At 35.1% G+C, this 27,377-nt stretch overlaps 1 protein-coding gene across 3 annotated transcripts in view; it reads left to right on the top strand.

The window, feature by feature from the left end:
- The window catches only part of LOC106721639 (ETS-like protein pointed), a 121,611-nt gene that overhangs the window by 41,428 nt on the left and 52,806 nt on the right, over positions 1–27,377 (top strand). The window contains exon 1 of one of the 3 annotated variants that reach the window (XM_014516638.2): positions 24,417–24,670. The exons of the other annotated variants lie outside the window; for them this stretch is intronic. The gene's annotated coding sequence lies outside the window, so the exon portion shown is untranslated. Of the gene's footprint in view, positions 1–24,416; positions 24,671–27,377 lie in introns of those variants that run through there. 3 annotated transcript variants of the gene reach the window in all.

Below are 27,377 nucleotides of genomic sequence, written 5' to 3'. Positions count from 1 at the left end.
ATTTATTAAGTTGTGCGCGAAGATAATGAGGTAGGCAACTCAATTTGTGTCCATTGCCAACCGTAAACGTTCCATAATCGTCAGATCTTTTGAATACATTACTCAGTTATATATTATGTATTCTGCTTCTCTATGTCACTGAACGATTGTGGATGCTGCTCGTTTGTAACTCGCCTAGGCAAATTTTTAAGAGTACCCAATTTGCATCGTAAACAAATTCGTTCCCTAAGATGTGTTATATTTTTGACTGCTATTTCTAAATTTATTTCAATGCAAAAGTTTGCATTCGTAAGGCTTTCGTTAATTAAACTTTGGCCACATCTTAATGAACGATTGCGATTGTTATGTTACGTAAGCGTCTTGGAGGTTTCCACACATAAACTACAGATAGATTTAAAACATTTTTAATACTATACAAATCTTAACTTGCGTCTATTAAACAAGCTATCTGAACAGTTACAGATTATCTAGAAATGAGATTTGTGCCCTGACTAGGTTGGCTAGGCTTCCAAATTTAAAGAGCGACTTAAATGCCACATAAATGCAATCCAAAAAGGATTCTGATTAAACGGTTTAAGAGTTTAATTTCCTTTACAATTAAGGTACGTGTTTAACTAAAGGTCCGTGGTACTTGGGCGGCAGGTGTTCCGAGGCAAGGCCTCCTCCCACCGCGCCGCAGAGAGCAATGCTCCGACTGAGATTTACGCGTCTCCGATACACTTCAGGGCTACAGGTGCTTCCAACATATCATTTATAACTCGAAAGCAATAATCAACTCTGGTACAAAAATATATGAAGTATTCAAGATTAAAAAATATCATAAAAATCAACGTTAGACAAACAAAACATCTGGTAAATTTTCTAACACTTTGGAAGTGGAAATCTGTCTACACCACCTAATCATGGACATATACTTAAATTGTTGTATAAAATATTTACTGTGGGTTTCTGAGATGAAAATCTCTGCATAAAACATATCGTCATCTCTGTCATTATCTTTAACAAAAACGAGACAACAATATGTTTTAAACGGGAATTTTGGTCACAGAAAAACATGGTGAACGTATTAAATTTAAACTTTATCATTTAAGATGGTTCAACGCTTAATGACCAATAGCGAGATAAAAAATCTATACACAAGTTGATCATGTTCTATGGAGGACTGTGTTTCACTGCAGAATATCCTTACAAATACTTTTTGCTATCTCTATTTTTTTAATGAAAATTAAAGAGTTGGCCATATGTTTTTTTATAGAAGTGTTTCGGTAGGGTAAACGATCCAGTAAGGTAAATACATTGTGTAAAGCAGTGCAAGCTTAATGCGACAAGTATCAATTTATTTGTTCACAATTGTATGTGGTCCGGGCGCGGTACAAAATGCTATATTGTCAGAGCGGTCAATGGCTCCAGTAATGACACGTCTGCAATGATGCTACTGTAACTCCATGCTCGTCTATTCAAATAATATTAAACACGTTTTATTTAACATCTAGAGTCTTGAGATAATAAACTAATGTCTACATTTCAACTAATTTAATAAACAACAACGAAAGTTTTTGCTTTTTAATTTTTTTTAAAACCTTAAATCAGTGTAGACATGCATAGAAAGCCTTTTTTTGTTTTGTATTCTACTGTTAAGTAACTAATGAAGCTTTTATTCATTGATATCTTGTCTTAATTACAATAGCAATGTTGCAATTTACTAAGAAACTCGATAGGTGTTTATGAAACATTTTGACAACTCGTAGTTATAATCGATTCGTCGGCAACTCGGCGTTCGGAAGAGCGTTCGCTTTAGTGCTGCCCATTAATGATTTGTTCACGATTTAATTATCGAGTTCATTCGTTAGGCGCAATAATAAAGACGGTAGCTGATGTCGATAAGAAAAGATATTAGAAAGTTTTCATGCGAGTAATCGATTCACCTTAAGTGATATCGATTAGGATTTTTTTTATTTAGTTGTATACCTATTATCTAAGATGTCGATAACAAAATTACTATCAAATCTTTTCTTATCCATATTTAAATTGAAAAGATTTTTTTTCTTTTAATTTGGTAGATAAAAAAACCTAAAACAGAAGCTTAATACTTTAAGATGAAACTTGTGATTCGGATGTTAACATTATTGAGATAATATTAAACCACAATGCCTCAATGTTGGCAGCTTTGAAAGGAATATTCATTTTTAACGAGACAATGTACTATTGATCTGTTGGTAATAAATATATGTCTATGAAACGCTACGAATTAGGGCTGCGAAAAACTCAATTTTTACAAATCTTTCTTTATTTTAATTAAAATGTCAAATATAGAAAATAAAAAATTAGAATAAATTTACAATTACAAGAAATCGTGATCATTTTTTAGAAGAAGACTATTGTCATGTGCTGCATTAAAATGTCTTTTTTATAATGTCACCTTACTTACTATCGAAATTCTGCTCCGATGCACAATGTGCAGCTTTCTAGAAATCAATTCTAACCTTACTGTCGATTTAAAATGTCTAAAAATGTGTATAAAACGCTTTGTCTTTTTATATGTTTTAACACAATGGAATTTCACAGTTAATTAAAGACATTTTCAACCCTATAATACTGGATACATAAGTTATTTAGCACTTCATCCAGTACCGACGTATCCATTGAAAGGGTTGCCGTCTCACCGGCCTGGGAGGACGTAATTCATCACCCTACCGCCGTAATGCACTCAAAATTTATTTGCGTTTTGCTCCAACACAAATATACCACTCTTAATGAATAACTCTAAAATATACGACTTTAAACGACGGTCTTTTTTAATTTTATGACGTGCCTTGTCGCGTTTTACCTAAAATAGAATTATTATCTGTTTTATTGCTTCACTAGTTATTATAATTTTAATATTACGTTACATTTTACATTTTTACTGATTTTACTAAAAAAAAATTTTGTTATTTTATTATTTTTTATTTTTAACAGCGAAATAAAAATCGAATAAGTTTGATAAAAATAGCTTTATTTACATATTCTTATTAGAATCTAATAATATTATACTAATATTATAAATGTGAATGTTTAGATGGATGGATGTTTGTTCGAAGGTATCCGCAAGGTATTATATCGCTGAAATTTTGCATACATGTAGAACATGGTCTGGAAGAACACATAGGCTACTTAATATGTTTTTTTAATTCCACGCGGACAGAGTCGCGGGCGACAGCTAGTATGTAATAACCAAAAAATCTTATTTCCCAAATTTGATATGGTATACCGCAGTCTCTAGCGCCTCAAAATTTGTGTAGCCTAAAAATGTGTTTTGATTACATTGTATTACTAAAAAACTTGACCGTGTTGGGACAGATGATTTATTTTTGTAAATTACTTACCGAGTGCACACAGTAACGGTAGCTCGAAATCCATTCGCCACGGGTCGTATGCGCACACACATGCATTTCAAAGGTTAACTTAACCCATTCATATATCTATGAATGAGATGCCGCCATCGGTTATAAACGCTAGGGATGTCAACTGTTTATTTCTTAAAAGGTTAATATTTCAAAATGCATTACAAAATGTTCAGAATAAGTTATTACGAGAGATGTTTATAAAGAATTCTTATTTATTTTCATAATAAACTTTTAAAAGCATTTATTTAAAAAAACACAATTATAAAACAAAGAAAAATGAATTGATTACGGAAGCTTTGACAAAAGAGAGAGGCAAGTATGGCAAAGTAACTTTATAATAGTGAAGAATATTCAATTCCAATCCTTACTCATTCCTTTAATTATCATCGAATCGTGGTTTTTATACCAAATTTGATTTGATATACGTCTCAATACACACGAAACATCGTAACAGTTTGTTAACGATCCAATAATAAGGTATAATTGTGCTCGTTAAATCAAAAAGCAAAGCGCTTGAGTGGTTTTACGCGCTTAGGTGAAAGTATAAAATCGTGTTTGCGCCATAACAACCCTATAAACGAAGCAAGGTGAATTACTATGTGTGTAGGCGTGTTTCCCACGGTATGCGAAACGGGTTGGCAACGGAGATAAACTGGGACTGCGGCCCGCTTGAATTAGTGCCTTGGTGACAGTTTCCTGCAGCCCCAACGCTGTCCCATTTCTGATTTCCAGTGTCTTAAAGATCGACATACAGAACAAAATAACATACACATATGTTTATTTAGCGTACAATATATTTAAGAAATTGAACATTCATTCCTTTTTAATTTATTCATCGTGTGATACTAACCAGTAAGAGCATTGAATGCTTATAAGAAAGACGTATGAGATAATATTTTTGTAAAACAGACTTGGTAATTGATATATAATAACGGAAAAAACAAACAAAAAATTGACACAAATAAGTAATTTAAACTTGCAAGGCATCCGTCCAAGCTGACATTTCGAGACATTAATGTAAAAAAAATTCCAAAGGTTCCAAACTAAATGATTTCATTAAATCACATATCTTGCGCAACTGACATTGATGTTAAATATATGATACGGTTAATTTAAAATTTGTTAAAATATTAATCTTATTGCGTGCGAAGTACATTGATTGTGCGAAAAAATATCTTAATGATCCATGTTATCCAACGCTTTAATTCCTTGGAAGGATCTATATAATGAAGTATTATCTGATATCGCATGTCAACTCTCACAATTAAGCTTTCGCTGCCTTATTTTGTTTTTAGTTCCTTTTCAAATTTATCGTTGCTATTGTAATTTGGCTTAAGAGATTTGGCTTCGGCTTGAGAGCGTCGGTTGCTCGCTTAAATTCAATGATATGTGTGAAGTCAACCAACCCGCACTGGGCCAGCGGGGTTGACTATAGCCTAGTCACCCCTAACTTGGAGTAGGCTCCGACCTCATCAGTGGGGACGTATATTGAGCTGATGATGTAATTTGGCTTAAATATTTGTACATTACAATCCTTATCTTAATTATTTCGCCTTGTTAGTTTTAGTAATACAATTCATTTTATTGATTTTTAAAAGTCAATTTACATGTTTAAAAAGTGCACAACACAAACTAATATTTTATGGGGTATTCAATGTTTCCATGACTAAAACTAGAATTTAAGGTAGGATAACAAATTTTGTTGAAGTAAAATAGACTTTAATCTCGCTAACTTTTTGTAATTATGGAGTAGGTATATTTTTTTAAATTAAAATGTTTAATACAGATAACTTTATGTTAATCGTTAATGTACATTTTTGCATGTCGTGAGCGATGTACGTCATTAAAACGTACACGCACGATCCATTTGCGTTTCGGTCATGATGTGGAGTACTTTTAAAAGTATAGATCACGCTTCCTCGTATCTTAATTAATCAACCGACCGATAAATATTCTCTGATTCACACACACTATAGTATTCGATATGAGTCACACAGACACGTGCATTATACACTCACGCATACAAACACATGTCATATCTCTTATTCCTAAGATATTTGACGTTGTAACAATTTTTTAATTATCCAACGTACCAAAGGTTTGTTATCTCTTATTTTTTTGTAACACCGAAAATAGTCATGTCATTAAGCGTGTCAACGGAGCTTTGAAAAATGTCTCATTTAACCCCAACCGTCCTTTAATAGCCGGTGAAGGGTTAACAGACATAAATAACCGAACACGGAAGTCGACCACGCGCTTCTCAACGTCGACTTCTTAATAGTTTTTAATTAGGAAATAGTTTAATTTTTGTACTTATTATTGCTGGTTTGTCGTTATGACGTACCATTCAACGAATCGTGTGACTTTAGTTGAGATAGCTAATTATATCTTAAATAATAAATTACTCAATTATAATAATAACAAGAGAATCCGAATGAAAAATCGTACACAAATATTGCGTTTTAAAATAATCAACTACATTAATTGTTACGCTGCTTTAACTTCAGGAAGATTTGACAAAACAATAATGCCCTATTGTAAACTTGTTAAAATAAATGAAAACTTTAATACTAAGAACGGAGTTATTTATCTTACTTCTTACTAATATTATAAATGCGACATTTGGGATGGATGGATGTTTGTTTGAAAGTATCTCCGGAACGGCTCAATGGATCTTGATGAAATTTGGCACAGATGTAGAACATAGTCTGCAAGAACACATAGGCTACTTATTAAGTATTTTTTTAATTCCGCGCAGACAGAGTCGCGAGCGACAGCTAGTACAATGTAAATATAGTATAGAATAAACACTATGTAAATAAACCAGTTTCGTAACCATCTTCATAAAAATAATTTTTATAGACCCCTCTTATAAACCGGTATATTTTAGTGACAATAGATAAATATTTAATATACTAAATATAACGGGTAATGGGGGTAAAATTACAAAAGTAAAGGCGTATTCATATTATGATCAGATTGATACATCAAAGTCCGGATGGGGTACCGGTGGAACACGCCTCTTCCTCCCGAAGAGACAGTTACATTTCTTTAGGGGACATAAAGGGTTGAATGCATATCATTCGGCGTGTAATTATATACAAAAGTTACATAACTGTTTTTACACATCCGATTTAAAAGCGTGTGAGAGCAAAAAACCTTAATTCTGTCCATCCGTTTAATAATATCAGACATATTGTGCAAGTTGTAATTCACAGAATTTATATTTTAATTCAGATTTTTTATCTTGCTTTCATAAAGTACACAAAAAATTATTAAGTTGTCTCAAACTACATTATATGGAATGAAAATTAATGGTGCAATGTCTATAGTCCAGATAGATAATCACAAATTAAATTTTTGTTAACATTATTCGTTTGTTTGCATTGAAGAAACTACTACACCGATTTGAAATTTTTTTACACCGTTAAGAAGCTATACTATGCCTGTGTGACATAGGCTGTATTTTTTACTAGATTTTATCTTAATTCCGCGCAGACGAAGTCGTGGGCAACTGCTGTTAAAGGAATAATAATACATATATACATTAGCCTTGCTTACCGCCTTATTGTAAAGTGCATTTCTCATTTTCATTGTATAATAATAAAATATATAAACGAGTCAATAAATCTTACAGTAGCCATTAAAAGGTATCTTCAAATTCAATTTAAATCAATTCGTTCAATTAAAAAACAATATAAACAAGTCAATGTAAACTAATCGAAAGACATAACGCTCATGAAATATTAATTCAGTCCCGATAATACCTTTGACGAATTAATTTCCTAAGGTTCGGACTGTCGGCGTTGTGGTCGTTTTATATCTTAAAGAAATGCAAGGCAACACTTAAGTAGAAGCATAAACATCACCGGCTGTGCTTCTGAACTGAATCCACATTAGAACGGCCAAACCGGTCGCCGGACGGACGGTTCATTCACTAACGGGCCGGCGCCGACGAGCGCCAACTTCACGCTCGGGGCTGTCCACAATAAATAAGTTAAATTCGATTCAACTAAATAGTCATATAACCTTAATATATGAGAAGTATACGATGACAGCAATGTTCAAATACTGATCAAACAAGTAAATAAACTTAAAAAAAAACTAAGGACTGTTATAAGTGAAATTGTAAGCAAGCACAAAACAATTTTCCATCTTTTCAAATATGTACATGTTTTCGTATAACTTTTGGAAATTGGGAACCTATAGTAACTATGGATTGATACTTACCATAGGTTATCCATCCACTCAAGAATATATTTAAAAAAGCACTATATTTTGAGCTCATCAGACTATCATTTTTTTTAATTCTTAAAAAGCGATTTTATTTGTGGCAACCCTATTCGTAACTAGATACTGAGAAAAAGTTATGCCTCATTGACTATCATTACTCCCCGCGCACCGAGTAATCTTGTGTAGTTATACAAATAAGTGTGGCCATATGAACGCCATTCTTATTTTAATTTCGAATGTATGAAATGCTGATCAAAAATTACGGCATGCTGGTTGGTATTAAGATTTTTTTAATCCTATTCTAATAATACTTATTAAAGTAACCATGTCTAATTTGCACTACTTCTTTATTTCATAACTTAAAAATATAACTAAGCTATACCCTAGTTTGGATTTACTGCCTCCGAATATAGATAAATTTGAAACAATCATGCACGTTAATCCTTTCTGAATTATCAAGACAAGTAGCTTACTTATTTCTTCAATTTAAATTTGTCTAAACGTCATCGTAAAAACAGGAATATCACAACAGGTGAGAGAGACGTTGTTTCAACGCCTCTGTCGTTGCACCTTATTTTAATGCTATTTCTGAAAGCATCAGGTTTTATTTCTCGCCAAAATAAAAACAAAGCTGGCGGTGAACGTCATGAAAAATCGGTCCGCGCGTTATGATTGATCATTTCTCGAAAGTTAGAGCGGTGATGTGCCGCGGAATGTTCCGTGGACATATTGTATTCATTTGTTGAAACCAATGAGTTATTATGATAATAACGTTTTAACAGCTTCTGTATTACAGTTGCAAATATAGTAAATATGTTTCCACATTCATCCATTTAATAAACTTGACATAATTCAGCTATTTTAAAGTAACTTAATATTAAAATCAAACGAAAACAACAATTCGTACAGTATTTTAACGAGACCTTAGTAAGAAATTAATACGAAAATAACCCCGGTCATATATTTCCCTTTCAAATATTTTGCATTTGACCTTATCGGTGCCTTTGATCACATGTTTCAGGTCAAACGATCCACTAACTAGCGACATCTGATCTAAATTTATCAAGAATCAAAAGTGCCGACTGGATTAACATATTCCTATCACTAAAATTCAATATGCTTATGGCAGGTTTTTGAATTAATTATTAATTTAAACATTTACCTTTATACCGGTTTAGTTGTCAAGATTTTGCCAAAACTAAACATGAGATTTTGTAATTTTTTTTTGAAAATAAGTTATGATCGCTTGCTGGACACAGCCCATATTATGTTAAAGGAAATCGCTTCGGGCTATCGAGCGAATAAATATAACAATTTTCTAATGACTAGAAAAAGCGAGTCTCCGTGGCGGGCAGTGTAATGCGATATAATAATCGAGCCCGGCTTCGTCCGCGCCGTATCGAGTGACGACAAATCGCTCGTGCATAATCGTAAATACGCTTTTTATATCGGACCATTGAAGGAACAATCCGGCTATATCCGGTTTGGTATTGTGAACCATGTTGAAACAAAAAAAAACATTATATCAGATACGAGGCGACAGGTAATTTTGGGCAACACGAGTCTCGCAATAAAGGCGGAATTCGCGAAACGGTCAAATTGCATTTCTAAGGTGGTGCATGTAAAAAACGCCCTTTGTGATCGCAGACAGTGTGGCACCGAAACCTTTTTGTTGATACGCAAACGCTCTCGATGTTCAAAGGAGCATCGATTGCTTCTGGGAAATTCGGATACGCCGCTCATGTCCGCAGTATGCCGATGCGCAGGATAAAAAAGTAATTTGACGCACAAATAGCCTTACGATTTAGGTACCATAGAATTACGGTAGCTCTTTAAAGTACAAAGACGTATGTGTGAATATGCTGTTCGACTACTGCTTTCGTACTTTTTTATCAAATAAAAATACGCAATAAGAGATGACGCAAAAGAAATACGTAACCAGCCTAATGCAACGTAGACTAACATTATTCAAGAGGGAAATGAACGCTTGTGTCTCAATTCTCAATTTATGTATACATCACCTACACGAATATAAGAATCTTATCGTATATAGCTGTTGCTGTTTTGTTAAATTTCGTGATAGAAATGCATATACGGAATGGTATTATACTCATAAAAAAACTCCTGAAAACGTTCCATCGCAATAGGAATCATGTAAAAAGAAGTCCGTATTTAGACACGTGTGTTATTACTGGATGCGTGCAAGGGACTATAACTATACCTTAATAGATACTCGAGTTATAAGTGGAAACGCGATACCGGCAAGTTTTTCCGAAGCCCAACTGGCGTGTCAACACCGTATAAGCATTCGATAGTGGCCGAGGGGACCGCGGTGAGGCGACTCCATTCACTCCATTACTAGATGTTCGCACCTCACCGCCGCGACGCATCCCATTCACGACGACCGAGTAAATCAACCGAGAACGTTCGCGCCTTATACGACGCCACCGGGGATTCCGGCGCGAACGGAAATCAACTTTCCGCTGTACAAGGATAGACCACTTTCGTCTGAACGCGTTCGTACTTACAACTTTTTTCGATGGCTATTTCTGTTTGAGCATGCGCGCGTTTTCGAACGTTATTAAATTTAAAAATGTTAATGAAAATGTGGCCTTATTGCATTGGAATAAGGTAGACTTTGATATGTTTGGGATATAAAGCTAAGACATTTTGTGGTCGAGTGTGTGATTTTATGAATGAAGCGCAGCATCGTGAGCGGAAGCGAAGCCGGCCGTAGTGCGGCTTTCCCGCGCCGCGGCCGGCCAGTTTCATTAATAATTAAAACGCAGCAACTGGCGGAATGGCCGGACGCCGAGATGATTTCTAGTCGCTCTCGCAAGACCAGTCGGGACCAGAATCTGGTCCTGCCTCACCAACGAAATCTACACTTAGCTTAACAACACGTTTATAAAGAGCCTGTTGCTAAACATCTAGAGGCTCGCCTTTAATATCAGATAATTTTCTATAAACGTAAAAGTTTCTTCGTTCACTTTTGTTTCTAACCTGTGCTTCCACAAATGTTTAAAATCAAATTAATTTTTTAAATTAATATTGATTATTCTCTCAAAATATAATATCGTGGCAGTATTTAGCGCTAGTTGTTTGAACATTACTGGTCTGAAGAATCACCACTCATTAAAATGCATATTGCTGCATAGGCTAATGCATTATTGTAACAAATTGTGAGCAACTGAACAAAAAATACCATTATAAGGCAACTCTATACTGTCCATTATCATACAGTAGCCGATGTCCAACTCATTTCACCCCAGATGATGGGTAATGACGTATAACGGTAGGAAAATAAAAATTCGACCGGTCATTACGCAATCCGCTATGGAATGGTACTGGGATGATAGGGATGGCGTTATGCAAAGTGCCGTACGCTAGATAGGGACATAGAGTGGTTAGTTAGAGCGAGAGAGTGTATGACAAAGCTTTAAATGAAACGAGATAGATAAGGTAGCTAGATAGCCGCGTCCGGCGACCGCTTCCTGCCGGTCGCCGCGCCGCGCCGCGCCGCGCCGCGGTGTCCTACGACCTGTTATTATGGATGTATGCAACGCTAAAACGATATTAACAATTCATCGAAAATAGCTTATATAAAATACTAGCTATCGCCCGCGTGGAATAACAAATAATAATAAGTAACCTATGTGTTCTTCCAGACTATTATCTACATCTATGCCAAATTTCATCGAGATCCGTTGAGCCGTTCTGGAGATACCTTCAAACAAACATCAATCCATCCATCCAAACATTCGCATTTATAATATTAGTAAGATATGCTATTTTTCAATTAACTTCACGGCAGAGTTATGTAACTAAGACTGGTTCTTAAATGGAAGTCGCCGGTCTCTGCTTACCCTTCTGGGTTACGGGCGTGTGTTATGTTGTTAGTTACATTATTTATAACTCAAGAACAACTAAAGTGATTTGGCTATTTAGGGGAGGTAATTTAGAACCAGAATTAAGACGAACATAGGATACTTTTTATCCTGTTTCCTATTTTAAATTCCGCGCAGACGGAGACGCGGGGGAGAGCTAATTATTCATATACAGCGAGAGTACAGAGTTTTCAGTTCGATGATTCTGATGAAAGCCGTGTACAAAGTAGTAGTTTGAAACACAGTTTTGGAATATCTATTGGATTTTGATATTCTATGTTTAAAAAATCGAAAAACATATATCTAGAGAACCAGATATAAATTATTTTAATAGACACTTCATAAAAAAGATTAATAACGAAGATCATTATCCTACAGCGGCGATATAAGTTCATTTCCGTCGATAATGTAGTGTTGTAACAGAAAAAAAAACTATGAACAAATTAATTCAAATGTAGGTTAGTTCTTGCATGAGCTACACACACAAAGCAACAAAGTAATGGCGAACGCTAAAGTGAGTCACGTACATACAAAAGCAATATTCATATTTAAAGCCAGCCGGTTCCATGAGGAAGTGGCCACAAGCACACCGACACAACTCGCTACGGACTTTCATTAATAAAACAAGAACATTTTGACCTTTGAAAACAATCATTTCGACATCAAATTATCTTACACGTACTTAATCTTTGATACTCTCTCGATAGATGTTATGAGATAAGGGTCGTAAAAGATGATCGTCTAATTGAATCCGACAAATTAGGGTGTTTCACAGATGCGCCTGCGCCGGCGCCGATTCCACTTCCTTTGCCCACATCGTACGTTTAATTGGCTCTTTTTTGTGGTCGTCATTTAGTCTACACTAATCAAATCATTGTAAGCATGTAACATCATATTGTCTTTCTGGAAACATATACTGTACCTACGTACCTACAAATAAACAAAATGTAAGATTTTGCAATTAAGAAAATAAACATCATTATTAAAAAAGATATAATAATTATTTTTTTTACTAAAAATATACTTAATAATGTTAAACTCTCAATAATTTAAATATAAAATTTTAGGTATTAATCACCGATGTAATTTATTTTAACAAATCGAGTTTTAAAGCATAGGATAGAATCAATAAGGAAAAATGAAGAATTTATAAGATAAGATAAAGAATAAGTAAGAATAAGATAACACAATTTGTGGTGTGTGCCAGCTGCTACTGTCAATGAATAAAAAAACAAACTAAAAAAAAAACGATGAAAAGGGAATGGGCGCTTGGGCGCTATGTAAATGAGTACCACCGTGCTTGATGTTTGTTAGTTGAACGAAAACATCTTCATAATTGAATTCCCCGTGGCGGTGCGGAACGAGCATCCTGCACCCACGCCCGCTAATTGTGCTGCTCTTTTTGTTTAGTTGTCCACTCGCCTTAACTCGATTACAGCAATCAGAGTCGCGCCCTTTGCCCCCAGCACGACGCGACGCCCCGGCGTCTGTTCCCGCTACCATCTACGTCATAAAGGATCCTTTTATAATTTAAAATTTATTAAAGCAAAACGATCGCTTTTTCCTCGCAGACATTAAATTTGGAGATAAATTTATTAGCACTTTAATTTGGAAATCAATCTATTGATTTATTATTTTGTTGAAATAGTAAAAATAGTATTAACAAAATCATATATACTGTTACGTATTTAATAGCCTTTAACAAATCAACTCTTCTTTATAAATACAGAGGTATAAAAAGTTGGTCTATAACGATACCCTAAAATATATTCAAACTAGCACTAAAGTATAGTGTTTCCAATGACAACCACTAACCGTTTACCAAATAGAACCCACTAAAAGAGCGTCGAAGAGCTAACACAATGTTTGTTCACATTTCTACTCAATTAAATGCTTCGTTTCATTCATGCTTAATTATTACTATAATATGGCTATAGTAAAATCGACCTTATTTATATACATTAATACAAGTCAAAGTAGCTCGTGGTGACAACCTGTCATATAACATTGTCGTTACAAGACAGTCATTTATGAATGAACTCACAGATCGAGCGACTTCCGGCTAACTGTTGAGATAGTACGACACTCTTCCTGGTTCCTGCTATGGTATCTTTAATTACGTGCCAGCACAAACAGACCACTGGAAAACATATCGATATAGCAAAATGAATCGTATTTCTATTACGATAAAGCTTATAATAAATGAATGTATCGGTTGATCAGAGTTCATTTCAGCTTTATAGAGATCGCACGAAATATGAATAAAGATACACTAAAAGTGATCAAGTGATTCCAATGGTTATAGTATAATGAACTGTATGCTAATGGGTTAGGTGTGTTAATGTGTTGCTATCGTCTCGGGCGGCTCCAGCGCTCTCCGGATCGTGTTTTTCCACCGTCTCCTTCCCGGCGTTTCACCGTTACGCAATATATCGTAAATAATTAGCGGAAGGCGATATTCTCGTGTCTTATGGAGATGTTGAATTTCTGGTTTTTCACCGGCGCTTCCTGCCATCCGGTACTGGCTAACAGCATCCACCTCCGATGTTGTCTTCTTTATACGTCCGCTGCGATCGAAAGGTCTGGCTACGTTACAACAACTCACTTGCTCACTTGAAGAGTATAAACTGGGTCCCAAGCGTTCGTAAAATGCGTTTGTTGATTTCGAAATCTCTAAAGTTATAATATGATCAAATTATGTTTATTCTAAGCTGTAGTAATACTGAACACATGCTTTGCTATCAATATTTAAACAGGAAATTGTTTCTAAATATAGTAGATAAGGGTTTATTGCTTTATTTAATTTACAACATAAAAATAAAATAATTTTAAACATTTACAGAAGAAAATGTTCATGTTTTTGGAGTCATTAGTTTATTTAATGTTGTAGTGTGAGATCATTCATAAATTTTATGAAAATTGCTTACTTTTAAGTAAAAGGAAGTAAATTATTAACGTTAAAATGTCATAACAAGATATAAAATTGAAATTTCGTTAAAGTAAGAATTTAATGAAGGCATTGCAAAGATTCTCGTCGACGTTTCCGTGCGAAAACACTTAGTCTTTGACAAGCGAGGAAAAAATATTACAGGGCGAAGTGCGTTCAGGATGCCTTTTAGTAGCTGACGACTGAGATTTTATTACAAACTGATACGACGCGCGGACTCACGTCCAAACTTTTTGCTCACACTAAATGCTCATATATCTTTCACGAAATTGCGTAATTTAGCAGATCGGCTCTTTAAACGTTATAAAATGCATTTTTTATGCACCGCGACGTGGCCACAGATCAAATTAACCGAAACGGAAGCAATTATATTGATATCCTTTCAATTGGCGGTCGCTAATTAAATGTAACAAGGTTAGTTTGAAGAGTTTTGTTATGTTTCGATGTTCTCATTTGTTATTTTCTCACGGGACGCAAAAAATCTGTTACATTAATGTATTCATACGACACAAACTGTCTTAAATCAGGTTTTGAACAACTGGTCCTGTTAAATGTTGATGAGTTTGATAAACCTAATATTAACTTTATCTAACTAATATTGTATTCATAAAATACACTTGTAATATAGTTGGTGTGTGCTATTTTATTATATTAATGTATAAACAGCAAGCGCGTCGTTGGCTCAGGGGTTAGGCACTTGAGGTGATCTGCAGGTCCTGAGTTCGAATCCCGCCATACACTAATGTGTTTTTCGATTTCGATATATACATTTATGCAGCAATACAAAAATTTGTGTAAGTCAACCAACCCGCACTAGGCCAGCGTGGTTGATTATGGCCTAGTCACTCTTAACTTATGGTAGGCTCCGAGCTTTTCGGTAGGAACGTATATTGGGCTGATGATGATGGTGTGGAATCAACTAGTAATATAGCGTATATTTATTATTATGTAGTACCTAACATATTAAGGATCTAAAACTGGAGGTAACAACACTGTTAGTACTTCAGTAAAAAGTGTAAAAAATCACATCAAATTGTTTGTACAAGAGCAATAATATTTCAAACAGGAAGTTAAAGCTCTAATAATTGAGAGGTTAAATATATTTTCATATTTATATTATTTAACATAATAGTGTGTGAAGTACCGTTCATTCATAAGTATCGGTCGATTCGCGGACCGGAAATATATCTTTGACGACCACAAAAAAGAGAACTCGTAAGATCTTGGAAACCGGTCAATTGGCAAGGTATGACGTATGCTTCATTCACTAACGAAGCGATAGGTGGTGTTACTACTTGAGGGGTAGGGGGGGGGGGGTGTTAGTGAAATGACCACTCTGTCCCCGTTTCACGTTCCCACGGTGGCGCTTGCAGCGGACGTTCAAAATCATAATTAATGTTACGACACGTAAAAACCAGTTAACGCTGACCTCTCAAGCTCTTTAGAAAATAAGAATCGATAAGCAAATATAGTTTCAGAATACAATTGATATCCTATAGGTGGATCAGCTCGATTAGAAACTTCGGATGTTGCATTAAGAGTTAGAGTTGCAAAAAATGTATTTTTTATTATACCATAATTTATTTTTAAACTTATTATCTATATAATTATCATTTAAAAAAATAAGAAAATATAATAGTATACCTTCGGCTACGGAATCCCATGACTCAAGCAACCGGTGGTAAGGACTGCATGTCTTGTATTTATTGTTGTGTTCTATGACTGCATAATTCATCGTTTGTTCACATCCTTTAACAGTTCGTATCGAGTTAGTTGTAACATTTACTTAGTAACAAAATATTAGAAAGTTGTATATAATTTATGTTTCTACAATCCCTCACAGGGTGGGGTCGTGGCTATAAAGTTAACAAGTTACCTTTATACATAAGTAATTTCAGTATTTTATCTTCTTCTTAAGAATTCAACCGATAGGTTCCGCATTATGACTACAAGTTTCAAATCAAGGATGACTACTACTAAACTAACTGTAAAGCATACTGTCATCTCTTCCATACCCTTTGAAAATATAGAGATAGCTATATTTTTTAGTAAATATGTTTTAGTATTGGAGGGTAATGTGGAACAAAGTTTTTCTTGCCGTCTGTCATGTACTACAAGTTTTATGTTAATTTGCTACCAGTAAAAAATTAAAAGATTTATTCCATTCAAGCTTTTTAATACGGCACATACTTCATAATAGATAATACTACCGTTAAAACCTTCAACATTCTGCTTTGATCTGATTAATTTCAAATTTTATGAATGTCTACGCATCGGCAAGCGATTGCCGCCATATCTAAACTTCGGAGATCTTATCCCGAAGCCTCAACCGCTGCGCTATCTCTAACTACACGCAGCTAAAATATTCTTTGTCTAAATTAAGATACATTAATTACATGAGATCACAGATTATGTAATCAAAAGATATTTGGAAGAGCTTAAGATTTATGTTAATGGACATTAAATCTGTAAGACTATGAACCGTATCGCTTGGATTTACAAGAGGTTATGTTGTCGATTTTATTTTCTAAAGTAATTAAATATTTTATTTCATAATTATCGGTATTACCTATCTTAAATTACCATATACTTATCGCTTGATTAAATTGAAATGTAAAAAAGTTGTGGTTAAATGAAATTTGAATATTATTTCCTACAAATTCCATGAGGTTAAAAATTACAAAATTTATCTCAAAGTCACATAAAATATTTTGTTGCTTAAAATTGTAAATATGTATTTGAAAGTTTTTTTAAAGTATAAAGATTTTTTATCATCTTTGCTGAAGTTTATTTCATATCATTGAAGCAAACGCAAAATTGTTATTCATTGAATTCTAAGTAATGAATTAACTACAAAATGACGAGGCATTGCGTAAAAATATTTTCTATTGTTATTGCTATCTCATATCATATTCCGCTATTAACGTTACCGACTGATAACATTGTGAGGAGGTTGAGGTTTTATGTGCAGATAATGACGAGAACGTATTGCAAGATTCAAATTTTATAGTGGCTTGTGATTCGCAGCAAGCGTATAGGGACTGCGATTGGCAGGAGAGCGTGCAGAAGAATGTACCCTGTACATCCTGCCGATACATAACATAATGTTCTGGGCAGTGTCTCGTTCGATATTGCGACTCCTCATAAAGTTTGAATGTTATTATATCAAGTGTCAACATTGAATCATCGACCCTCTTGGCTTATATTTGTGGCCCATGTGGATATATGTTGTCTCTGCAAACATTGCCTTGAAATGAGTTGAGGATATTGTCGCTTGTCTTGTTACATTGTGGTGAAAGCTTTTCGTTCTCATTTTGTGTTTGTCAATGTTAAATGTAAACATATTTATGTCATTAAAGGATTTTTTTTTATTTAAACTTAGATGCGGTTACATGTATATTTTGTGTATAAGATTGTGATAATACTCTACTATACTATAAATAAAAGGTTGACGATTTCTGCTTTCTGTAGTCAATAAAAAAATATATTGGAATAGCTCGATTTTTACTTTAAATTTAAGTATCTCGTATTATTAACATTTGAAAATTAAAATGAAAGTACATTAGTACACTTGGAAGCAAAGAAAATGCATTTTACATTTTGTAGGCTACAATTTTTACATACACTTACACAATTACGTTGATTTGGTATTTCCTTGCTTACTCTACGGCACTTCAAGAGCGTTTCATTCATGTCTTAATGAATTAGGATTCTTGCGACATGGTGCACCATTCGCAAGTTTTTATGCATTTAGGCCACACCTCTACTACTTTAAATATACAACTATTGCCAATTCGGTTGTTTCACAAAAACATCTAGGTCTCACGACCTTATTACCTAAATAAGGTGACCAGTGATAGGAACTTTAGAATTTGATAATTCTAGGTGTTGGGGGCTTGGTTTACGCTCGGGCTAGTAATCAAATCAATTTGAAATACACTGTTTCTGAAATGCATGATTAAGACATTTTTATTGGAGAAACTCTAAGAAACATCAAATTGAATTATAAAAAATTGGTAATAACATATGCTATTTCGGTATTATTATTTGTAGAATCTAAAAGGTTACGAAGATAATATTATCTTCTTAGTATCGCTAACGCGTGTATTTCTATCAATGTTCTAAGAAAAGGATACATGACGTAATCCTTTGTCCGAAAATAGTAATTCAAAGAGATTTAAAGTGATAAGAGACGTACCTGTGGGCATCGAAGCTTATGCATTGTTACCACTGAGGTCATAGATTAACATTGTAAAATACCAGATGGTCACATTAACTAATGATTTCTGCAAACTCTTTTGTTTTGTTGACCCATACCCTCTTAATCTTCTTAGAAGCTTCGGTTTCTGAAGAAACCTCTCTAACTAAGCTAGAACCCGTAAAAACTGGCTGAACCCAGATATAGAATATCAGCCAGCGCCAACCTAAAATACCAGCATATCTCTTCTCTTACATTTTAATTACCACATGGTAGGGAGATGGCAAAACTAGTATTAGGTAACCTAGTGGATGTGTCCATTACTGCTCACTTCATTGAGTATTTAAAAACATATTCATTTCGAAGTTATAGACTTTTAAAAGCGTGATACATGAAAGGCAACAAGTGTTGCGCTGTCCATTGTTCCCGGCGCTCGGTCAAATTGGCCGTGTAAAAGTTCACAAATAAAAGTGGCGGGACGAGTTTCGTTGACTAAGGTCATATTGACTCTATCGAAAGCAAGCTCAAACAAAACGATCGGGGGTCCTCGCGTTTACAACTTGTATATTTCGAAAAGTAAATACCTCGTTGCAACAAATTCCACGAACTATAGCAAGGGGAGAAACATTTTAAATGTTTTTGTTGATACATTCAGAGTTAATTATATATACTTTTCTAGAACATCTATTTATAAAACTCAAACCTCACGTGGCTCAGCTCATCATACAAAGTTCCAACAAAATCTTTGCAGTTGCATACAAACTTTGTTTATTGTATATAAACGAAAGTCTGAGAAATAGAAATAAAAGCAAAATATATTTTTCTACAAGTACTAAATACCATTTTATGTCAGAATGTTTTGCATACAAGGTATCAATTTTGGACATAACCAACGTAACTTTTAACACTCCGGTATAACCAGATTATACCACCAAAGTTCTGTCAACATGAATGAGTTGTTGCAAGACACTAATTTGAATATTTAAAACGGTAAACGCGACAATCCGTCGTTGATTAAGCAAATAAATCCTCGATCCAGTTCGTAAGTTTTCTCACGCTCGGCCGACGGACTCGCAAAATACGATATTCAGGATCATTACATGGCCTGTCTCCGATCACGTGTTTTATCGCCAATTTTACAACGAGCTCTTATTTCATTCATTGGGTTTCGTAGTCGTTGGGTGTTTGAATTTGATGGAGGCAACGCGGGTAGGTCTCTTAAGGGTGGTTGTTTTGCGAGGTTAGCAGGCGTCGGTGGTTGGCGGCGGTGTTGCGCGGCTCGGGACGGCTGTGCGCGATGGCGGCGCGGTGCCGCGGCGACATCGCATCGGCTTCCGTTCCCGCGACCGACCTCGTGGGAACCGCTTTATGCCGTGTTTAAATTCGACCCTCATTAAACAGGTTTCGTTTAAAATTCGCTGCCTCCTTTCGTCGCCTTTTACTCAACTTTTTATAGTTCCGTTCGACATTTTACTGTTTGTGATTCGTTGGAGTCTAGATTGAGGATTGAAAGATGCCGAGCGATGCGTTTGTGAGGGGCAGAATACCATTGCAAGTTCTTTTATGATCAAGGACAAAACATTCGTACTACTGGAGGCGTGATAAATACCTTCTTTTGTAGTACACAAGATAAGGTACCATTATGGTAATAATACAATTCGAATGTGTGAAAACTTTGCATGCGTTCAGTTACTCGTATCTCAATAAATAGAACTAAAATGATAATTGATTACTTAGCAGAGGAAATCTTTAGTAACATGAAAAGTTACCAAATTGTTGGAAACAAAGTTAATTCGATTTAGTCATCGTGATATGAATTGATCTAAACTAACCGGTTCACTATCACGCGCTGGTTTCCACAAAATAAACGAATTGGTGAGCCGTTAAAGATTTTTTTAATTAACTCACTGATATTTATGAGCGCTTGTAATTTTTCTCATTACACTGCGTTCCTTTACGAATAATATAATCTGAGATACGATTACGTTTTACCTCCGTAATTAATAGTGTTGTCCGGGCCCATCAAAAAATAAGTAATTTATAATTTACGAATTAAATCAATTTCGATGTTTTAAATTCCTTTTTATTAATGTGCCGCTGAGTAATTGAAACTGTGAGTCTATAATACAGGTTATAAACGTAATAAAGCAGCCATTTTTAAATTATTATGCATACAAAATTGATCGCTCTTAGAGTATTATTAATAACAGATTGTGTTGCCGCCATATTTTTAATATATTCACGTATATCTTATTGGTATGAACGTAGCGTAACAAACATAAAATTAAATTTTTACTATTTATATGAAAATTATTTTTTTGTCACGGTAACGTAGGAAACCTGCTTTGTTTACACTAAGTAGGATTTTAAATAATACGCACTTTATTCGTATATTTTAACTTAATATGTAGTCGCATAAAAATAGTTTTTGATATGATTGTAACATTACACTATAAGACATAAGTAACGGTTAAGTAAGATTACGATCGGCCTCAATTATGTCAATTACTTTAATGTAAAAAATTAAAACACGATTTTCTGATAGCAAAATCCAGGTACTTTCTTTCGAGCACTGTTTAATTTTTTATACTTTTTATAGACATAGCAAAATTAATTTTATATCTTGTATTATCTTACTAACTATATTATTTTGGCATTCAAGGGTTAATTTTATGTCGAAAAGCTGTTCACTTCCCCACGGTGTAAACTTACACCGGATGATGGGTAACCCTGTATCAAATGTAAAACCTGTCGGCCGTTTTTTTAAAATTCATCTTTATTTTTAGAAGAATAAGTCACATTTTAGTGTCACGTTAATCTAATTCAAATAAAGTACTAATCCAAAAAAACGTTTAGAATGTAACTGTTGAATTTGATCTTTATTATTTTAAGGTTATGGTTGGTTTTTGTGCGGCATATTCTTAAGTGAATACCGGAAGGAGTTATTGTGTAGGCTTTCGCTACCTGGTGATAATATTCTTTGTAAGTTGTCATTAACAATCATATTCAATTTTGGTTCTAAATTTTGACATTCCTAAACTGACCAAAGACTTTATTGATAAAAAAATATTTTTTTACACTCATACAGAAATAAATTGTCTTCCCTCTCATTAAATGAGATTTTTGATCCCTGTAAATGTTTTTTTCTTTAATAATTACAACATAACTATTAAAGCGCCGAAGCGTAAGTGCTTTCAAGACGCCTTTCTTGGTGACGGCACATCAATAACGAGATTTCAGAATTAACGTCCACTGTAAACTTTTATTTATATCAAGCATTTTTCATGCGCAACGAGCGGCGCATACGCAAATGCACGCCATTAATAAATTACTGACACACACATCGACGTACGCTTTACGTCACCGCGTTCGATTCGACCGAGGTGCATGTGTGCACTTCCTTCGTTTTTATGTACAAGTGCATGAGGGTGGCAGGGGTGGAGGTCGCGGCGCGGGGGCGGGGGAGAACTTCCCGCATAGCACCTGGCGCAGAGGCCACGTTCGACGGCTCCTCTCATTGATTTGTGGCAGAAACTCGTTCAGATTTAGTCTCTGTTCATTGTACCATTGTCCCTTGCAGTTCGTCGCTTGTTTCACCCTTAAGATTAATGTATGGTAAAGTGCGGATGGGTGACGCGCCGCTCGGAATAATTATATGGCTAATATTTATTCTAAACGTGTAATTTTAGGAAAACAGTGAAACAATGTTGTGTTGAAACTATCGGAGTATTCAGCCATCGGCGACAATGGCGGCCACATCCTCTGTTTGTCTTAGCGAAAGTCGATTGTTGCGTTGCTCTTCATTTGTTTAAACAAAACCTTTTGAAAGCAAGTCTCCCCGATATTGAGCAATGTTGCGTCGCAATATCTTAAACCGTGTGACACATTTATTGATAGGCAAAAGTCGTACGAAAGCTATGAAACGAGACTGGAATATGGATTTTAAAAAAAAGCTGTTTTCATGATTCTTGAATTGTAGACGTAAGACAAATTTGCATTGTAATTTTACGAAGAGTACACTTAGAAACTAATTATCAAGAATATTTTTTTTAACAAACATTATGTACCTATTGTATAATTCCAATGTCGTGTTGTTATCCTTGTGTCAGATCTATGAAGCATGTATAGAACAGAGTGTGAAATTATGTTTCGTCTGTTATTAAAAATGAACGTATACCTATTTTAACATTTTTTATCTCGTATCATGTCATGACTGATTATTTCCAGAATACGTTAAAATCTAAACAAATTTCGTGGTTTATGTCTGAAATCTAAAATTTTAGAGAGCACTTTAGGTGGCTCGTCTAGATTCTCTTTCATCTGTATCCATTTTTAATTTACGACCACAATTACTGACAAGCGAATGTTCGTTGCGAGTTGAAATCATCAAAAGTTGAAATGACTATTAAAAATAATTTAAAATAAATCTGTCAATGTGAACTCTTTTAAAACCCGTGAAATAACTGATCGGATAGATAATTAAAAAAAATCTAGTCGATGGAACTCTAATGCTAGTATGTCCGTGACAAAGGGCCTCGCACGTGCTAAGGTAAGTCAGCTAAACATTGACACGGGCCGTTTGCCGGCGCGCCCAGCATCGTACGAACAATGCAACCCTGCCCTACGCTACGTCACGTGTGGCCGCACCCTAAACACACCGGCTTATTTTATCTGTGATCGTGTACAATACGATTTCAAAGACAATATGGACTCCAGTGAGTGATTAGCAATTGAGTGTGCCACGTTAAATTGCTTCGTCTACGTAATTGTGTTGTTATTGTTGTGCAATTTTCTAATCTACATATAGAACGAGTAGTTAACAATGTTTTACTTCCATTATGGTATTATGCAATAAATATTTTCCGTATTAATTTAAAGGATTACCCGTAAATTAACTGTATATGGAAATGTTTTTTTAACATCTCGTAAAAGATATGTAATAACAGGCGGGAAAAGCTTATTTTAAAACTTAAGTTTTTAGTGATTATTTCGATTCCGGTATTAATCCTTGTATTTATTATTTTACATTGTGTTATTCTCATATGCATAGGTAAACAAAACATTACCCTTCTAATGGTTTTAATTTTATCAATTCCGACAGACAACACTATCCCCTTCATTTCTTCGCAGTTACTTACCTCAACTTCATATTTTATCTTAATTCCTAGTACCTGTAAGCTTTATTTGCGCATCACAAAAAATGTATCTATCTACTTGTGCGTCGAGAGCGTAAGATTTTGTGGCCAAGGGCATTGGAACCGAACGCCGGATCTATGAATGAAAATGGACGGTTATCCTTTGTGTTGACACAAAAACTGAAAGCCCATAGAAATACTCCCGAAGGATCCACGGAACGCAATATTTACTACGCCGCATCCCGTCCCTTTCACTTCCTCTACGGCGGCGAGGCGCGCGAGCGAGAGCTTGTTATGCGAAATCTGCTCGCCAGAGAGGGACGGCGCATTCATTCATAACCGAGTCCGCCATCCGGTGCGCGCTGATCGCTCACTTCATCTCCTTCTAACGCGTGCGGTGAGGCCGAGTGCGAGCAGGTGCCACCGGATGCGGCGTTCGTCCGCGGAAGCTCCGAGAAAAAACGTCGCGCTCCTCGTCCTAGCTAAAATCTCGTGATTATCTATCCTAATGTCGTGGAGTGCATCGAGATCGCGAATATCTGTAACGACGCTTTTAATCGAAGAACAATTGCAATTGGTGATTTGGGTAAGCTCGCCGGGAGTGAGACGGTGGAGCTTCGCCCCTCCGGCGAGCGGGCAAGCGCGTAGTCGCGCACCGACCGCTGCAGCGCGCGGCCGCCCTCACCGCTCCCTCTGCACGCAGCTGGCCTCCAATGACCGCCACGACGCGACGAAACGAAACTCCCGCGATCTGTGTCCGCGCAGTGCTTACCCCTTTGTGATATATAAAAGCCACTAATCGGTGCTACTTGAGTGAGTGATGCCGAGAACGTACGAGAGCCGCACTTGGACGCACTGATGATGCCCCAAATTACATTAAATGGGTAATCGCTTCACGTCATTGAATAATGGATTCGGGCTTATGTACAATTATACATTATAGCTATCCCAACACGCGTGGGCCGCCGATGAGTTTTGCACTCAATTCTTGACTTGTCTTTGTCTGATGCCGTTCCATTTAAATATTTAAATTCAAGTATGCGTACTTTGCCTTCATGAGATGCATACCAAATTGTTATATATAGTTTACGTTTACAAAAAACATTATAATTTAATACGTCTTAGTTTACGTCCTTTGATAACAGTCAAATATGCGGAATAATCCAAGAAAATTAAGTGGAAAATACTGAATGTTTTGTTGTGTTTGTATTTAACGAATACCATAATGTGTGTTGATAATAGTACAATTCGTAAATAATTAATTCAAAAAAATCAGTAAACCGCTCGTTCATTCTTTAACGTACTGGTTGAGTGTAATATGCGTTGCCTGTTGCTGTTTTAAATAAAAAAAATAATAGGTGCGTTTAAAAACAAACAAAAAGAATAGTGAGTGAATTTTAAAAGCGCGAAGCATCGCAGTCGGTGTCGGCGACAGGTACGCGTTATCAGGCGCGCTCGCCCGACGACCGTGGGAATGAAAAAAGCGCGTTAAACAATAGCACATAGATAAGAACATCGTCAGACCCCATTTAGGGTACCTACCTTAAAGCAATTGAGCTTGGGTTTTTACTCTATGTTAATTTTAACTCTATATTTTCATTCTGTGGTTTGTTTTATTTTTTATTTAGATTTAAATTTTTAGAATGCTTTAGATTTACAGACATTTTATTACAGCAGCGGTGTTAATTTAACTAAAACGCAATGAATAAATTCTACACTTTTATATCAGAATATATCTCGTTAAATTAGTTACTGAGTAAAATTGTCAATGAGACTTTGACTGCGTGGTAAGGGACCTGTACCCAACGGATACAGGTGTTCCCTGTTTATTTTGGACGCCATCTTGCCAACCCTTATGTTCCATTTTTAAATCGCTTTTAAAATATTACTACCACCAATTATTTTCCATAACAGATTATAATATATTTGAGCTGATTGAGAAATAATCGATAGAAACTCGACTTTAGTGGTTTTTAAATTTGTAAAAAGTCAAATATATTTCATACAATTGCCAGACTATTTATACCTACATAACTATTTTCTTTTTTTTTTCAGTTTTGATTTTGATTGTGTAATTCTTTTACTAATTTATATTCTGAAGAAATTTGAATGTGTCCCTTCTTGTCAAAAATAAAATAAAAAAATCTCGTAATGGTGCGCAGAAATCGAACAGTGCGTCGCAAAACGACAAATTTTCGCGAGCAGCGAAGCGTACCCGGCAATGAGTCACAGATACAACAAAGGCTCGTCACTATGGACATTTGACATGCAGTCTAATCCTGTGTTTCCACACCAAAATTGTCATCACTCTCATTCTAAATCTTCTCTTCTTCTCTCTCTTCATGGATAAACTTTTTCTTTATGTAGTAGCTTATCTTTATGTTGTAGTTCATTGCTACAAGAAGGCTTAGGTATTTTAATCGCCGTTTAACTTTTTTGAATTTTACAAAAAATTGCTCTTTCGTACTACCTTAATGTTTATCCTCGTGAATATCCCTCTGTCACATTACAGTTAGCAAATATTTATAAAATGCAATTTTATCCGATATTTAATTTTATACTTTATCGTGATAAAAATATAATAATTTATTTCAAAATAAACGTTATTCATAACAAGTCAATACGATTCATATTTCTTGTAATATGTTGTAAATCTGCCTTATTGTAGACAGCCACATGTTTACGATGATTTTTAGTTGCTAATATTAAAGTTTGTTTTAACACGTTGTTAATAGCCACTAATGTCAACACAGTTCCGCTCTGATTATAGAGGTGATGAAATGGTAGACTTGAATAACAATAAAACAAACAATATAGATATGTATGTGTTTTAAACATACCAATTTAATTAATTTGCGTTTTTAATATAAATGTAAATGAACCAAAAAAAAACAATACCTAAGCAACTTGTCTTTTTTAATTGTATTTCATAATACGCAAGAATCTAATTAATTCAAGAAGTGAAGGACTCTTACATTAACGCAGTTTGTTGTGTTCTTTCGTAGATAAAACGTTACCGTTGTTTTAATTACATATTTTCAATTGTAGTTTTATTTTTAAGCAGCCCTACACATAACAGTGTATAATGATCAGAACACATTACAGCGACAATCGCGATGCTCTATCCACATATTGTATATCAAATTAACTTAAAGGGTTCGCTTTGTTCTCAAAACGAAGTGTTACATAAAGCCATGTCGACACTGAACTTAACCTTACCCGTCTAAATTAACATACAAAAGTACTGAAAACGTATTCATTTGAATATCTAATGAACTCTACACTGGTATATATTTCTTATCAAGACACAGAGTCTGCGACGCACACATAGCACCGTGTTTAATTGTGTACAGCATTCCATTCCTTTGTGTCGATCATAATTTTTAAATAGTCACATCCAAGATGGAAGACGTCCGGATTTTTCCCGCGGCTGCATTTTTTGCCGCTAAATGTTTATGCGAAAAGCGAATATTCCTTGGTGCCGTCGTAATCCCGAGTTGAGGCGGCCGTTATCCCGCCCACATCTTAAAATAAACATCGAAAATCGAATGCGGGGCCGTGAAACGTGCAGGATTTTCCGCGAGATGATTT

Source organism: Papilio machaon, chromosome 17 (assembly GCF_912999745.1).
Source record: "Papilio machaon chromosome 17, ilPapMach1.1, whole genome shotgun sequence".
Lineage (NCBI taxonomy): Eukaryota > Metazoa > Arthropoda > Insecta > Lepidoptera > Papilionidae > Papilio > Papilio machaon.
The sequence above is the reverse complement of the archived record's forward strand: the minus strand, read 5'-3'. Positions and strand labels throughout refer to the sequence as shown.